Here is a 4,198-nt window from a genome sequence, read left to right as displayed (position 1 = left end):
TATGGTCCTAAAAATTCAATGACTGAAAAAAAACCCACAAAAAAATCATTGACTGAATAAATTTGTTCATGTCACCTAGGCTGTTGGCTCATTGTACTTTCTTTTCATGTTTAATATGGCTTTTTTTTTTGGTACGTCCATTGTAGTCGTGTCCCTCAACTGAGCTATGTTTACTTCTAGACCGCAGACTTTTGTTTTTTCTGTGGATAAATTTTATCACCCAGGGGAAGAGGAAGTAAAACGAGGCACCACCAAGCAAAAAGCACAAAGGCAATGTCCAGCAAAATATACTGACAAATAGATTTGGGTCTCTAAATAGTCTGATTGATAGAGAAATCCTTGGGACCTTTCAACAACTTCTGGGCCTTCTGACAATAATTGTTATTTTTAATAATTTTCATTAAAGATTCATACAGGTGTTCTTTAGTAACTCTCTTCTATTCTGGCAATAGCTCCAGGCCTTTTGTTCATATGCAGCTCATGGCATCACGAGGGTTTCCAAAGAGTGGCATTCCCATTGTAGATTCACCATGACACAGCGACTACTCAAACCCCCGTAGCTCAGGAAGCCTGGACTAGTGAGGGTCAAGCAGGTCATTTTGTGGTCACCATTATTTCCCAGTTTCTTTGCTTCGGTTCCAGGAAATCCTCAAATGACTTTTGAGACAATGTTGCTAGAGCTCTTGGCAGTTTGTTAGCCGTGTCTTCAGACAGCTGACACCACTTCCAAAAGACACCACGACAAAGCCATGTTCACTAGCACCTTAAAAATGTATATTTGGCTTTCAAACACAAGTGGAAGCCAGATGATGATTTTGGCAGCCCTGATTATCCCCACAGCACTTCAAAGGAGCATGAAATATGGAGTGTAAGACTTCGGAGACATGGGGTGTTATAGGGAAATGACAGGTCACAATTCAGGTTTAGGAGCACCCAGGATACAATTCTTTGATTCAAACTGTCTCATCTCAGTGATGTCTGCAGGCCCTGTCCTCTCTGATCTTGGTTTGTTCAGTGCTGTGCTAAGGCAGTGGTACAACACTTGTTGACCTCTGGAGATAAATGCCCAGATGCGCCCCACCCTGCCAGTAAGTTTTCTACTGAAGACACACAGCTCTAGCTCCATAGGTTAGCAAACCTAGCTCCATCAAGTGCCCTGAGGCTCTCCGTTCTACCAGTAAACCTTTTGTTTGAAGGTGCTCAGCTTTCTCACTCTGTGACCCAGGATGCCCACCTTGTTATCTCATGACAATGCCCTGGATCTGCTGCCTCTGCTTCTCTGCCACAGTTTCTCATTGTGCATCACTCTCTCCGGTTTGTTTACGCTGTCTCCTGTGCCTAGGAGATTCACAGTGCAAAGACCTAGGTCCCAGGAACATGCTCTGTTCCCTGATCTTCTTTAAGGTGTTAGTAAGGGTCTACCTTTTCTGCTCACTTTTGTCTGCTTTTATGTCTTATAAGGTAAAGGTGTGATTTCAAACGGTAATAAAGGGATGAGATGTGATTTAAGTCACACCCTGAAGTCAGGTGGTGACTTAATACATTCTATCACAATCATGTTTTCTTAACATAATGAACAAATTCAATCCAAAATTAAACCATAACTACAGGCATAGACACTAAGAATCACAACACATGACAAAATGGAAGACCCGGGTTTAGGAGGGAGGGTAGGAGTAGATTTCTAAATATATATAAATTAGACAGGATATTTGTAAATGTGGGTTTACCTTTGCCAACAACACTTCTCTGCCAGCTTGTTGTACAGTGGTGACTAGTGTGTTGTTGTGATGCTAAAAGCCATGTCTCCAGCATTTCAAATACCTACAGGATGATCTATGGTGAACAGGTTTCAGTGTAGCTTCCAGCCTAAGAACAGAAAGGGAATAAAAAAAATAGGCTGTCCACTGCTGAGGAATTATCCCCTGAAACCCTAAATAATAGTCGTAAAATGTTGTTAGGTATAGTGCTGGAAGATGAGCCACTCAGGCTGAAAGACACTCGTAATATGACCGGGAGGAGCGGTCTCCTCTAAGTAAGGTCGACCTTAATGATATGAATGAAGAAAGCTTTCTCCACCTTCTTTTGCTGATGGGGCACACTCAAATTGAGAAGAAAAAGCTGAAAACATCTATTAATAATCAGAAAGTTGATTGTATAACTATGAATCTAGGAAAATTGAAACCCATCAAAAATGAATGGAATACAAAAAGACCAATGTTCTAGGCATTAGTTAGCTAAAATAGACTGGTGTTAGCCATTGGGTTGAGTTGGAAAATCTTATGATTTACTATAATTGGAATGGCACATTGAAAAGGAATATATCACAGTTATTGCAAAATGAACACTTCAAGGTCTATCTTGAAGTTCAGTGCTGTCTATGGTATGTATACCCCTGAAGGAACTCTAATTATTATTGTTCAAATTTATGTACCAACCTCTAAAGATAGTGATGAAGACATTGAAGAATCCTACCAACTTCTCAAGTCCAAAATTGATCAAATATACAATCATGAAGTATTGATATTTATTGGTGATTAGCATGCAAAAGTTGAAAAGAAAGAGGGAATACCAGTAGTTGGAAAATATAGCCTTAGTAATAGAAACAAAGCCTGAGACTGCATGACAGAATTTTCTAAGACCAATGACTTTCATTGCAAATATTATTTTCCAATCACATATACAGTGACAATACATGTGGACCTTCACCAGGTAGAATATGCAGGAATCAAACTGGCTACAATTGTTGAAAGAGATGGTGGAGAAGTTCAATATTAGCAGTCAAAAGAAGTCCAGGGACCAACTGCAGAATGGACCCTGTGGCAGTTACATTATCTCCTGTCAACTTGAGTGAAGGGGTGGAGCCTAACTTTTCAGGTCTTAGCCAATGAGGCCTCTGTGTGGGCATGATCTTCTCCTGAGGATTCTGAGAACTCCAGTCTTCCTCCCTGGAAGCGAAACACACTCTCTGCTTGACATTCCTGTTGACAAGCTACATGGAGACATACTGACGGAACCAGAGCCCTGTAGCAGGAGCAGCCACATGGAGACCCATACCAGTGCTTCCACCACTATTGGATTCACAAGACTTTGCACCCGCTGGCTTGTGATCTTCCTGCACTTGGCATCATTACATGTGTTGCATGAATCTGAAGAGGAATTTATAGACCGGTATCAGACATATGGGCTAATATCAGACTTATGGACTTGATTTGGAATGGGCTAGAATATTTTCTTAATATATAATTGCTCTTTATATAAAACTCTTTCTTATACACATATGAGGGTGTATAAATTTGTTTCTCTAGTCTACCCAGACTAACACAACCATCAATTACTCATAGGCAAGTTTGAGATAAATTTGAATAAAAATAAATGAACCCACGAAAGCCCAAATATGGCTTGGAATGTATATCACCTAATTTAAAGGACATCTCAAGAGCACATTTGACATATTGAAACAGGACAGAAGAACTGACAAGCTTGGGAATGACCTCGAGGACATCATACGTAAAGAAAACAAGGCTTATTAAAAAGATAAGAAAGAAAGAAATGGTCAAAGTGGGTGTCAGAAGCGATTCTTACATTTGCTCTTGAATGCAGAGAAGCTAAAGCAAATGGAAGGAACGATGAATGAAAGAGCTGGGCAGAAAATGTCAAAGGGCAGCTCAGGAAGACAAAGTCAAGTGTTATAATGAAATGTGCAAAGAGGCCGAGAGCTAGACTATCCAAAGAAAGAACATACCTAGCGTCTCTCAAGCTGAAAGGACTGGAGAATAATTCAAGCCTCAGATGCAATATTGATGGATTCCATGGGCAAAATATTGAGTGATTCAGGAAGTATCAAAAGATGATGGAAAGACTACACAAAGGTACTATACCAGAAAGATTGGCTGACATTCACCCATTTGAAGAGCTAGCATGTGATCAAGAAATGATGGTACTGAAAGACATTCAATCTGCACTGAGGGGCATTGTGCAAGCCATGGCTCCAGGAATGGACACAATATCAATTGAAATGTTTCAACAAGTTGACAGTCTTTAGTGTATGTCAGTAAATCTGGACAGGAGCTCCCTGGCCAACTGAGTAGAAGAGATGCATATTTGTGCCCATTCCAAAGAAAGCTGACCCTAAGCAATGTGAAAATGATTGAACAATAATAATTAATAATATAATAATACATAATTCATATTACAT

This window comes from Tenrec ecaudatus, chromosome 2 (genome assembly GCF_050624435.1).
Source record: "Tenrec ecaudatus isolate mTenEca1 chromosome 2, mTenEca1.hap1, whole genome shotgun sequence".
Classification (NCBI taxonomy): domain Eukaryota; kingdom Metazoa; phylum Chordata; class Mammalia; order Afrosoricida; family Tenrecidae; genus Tenrec; species Tenrec ecaudatus.
Note: the sequence above shows the minus strand (reverse complement) of the source record.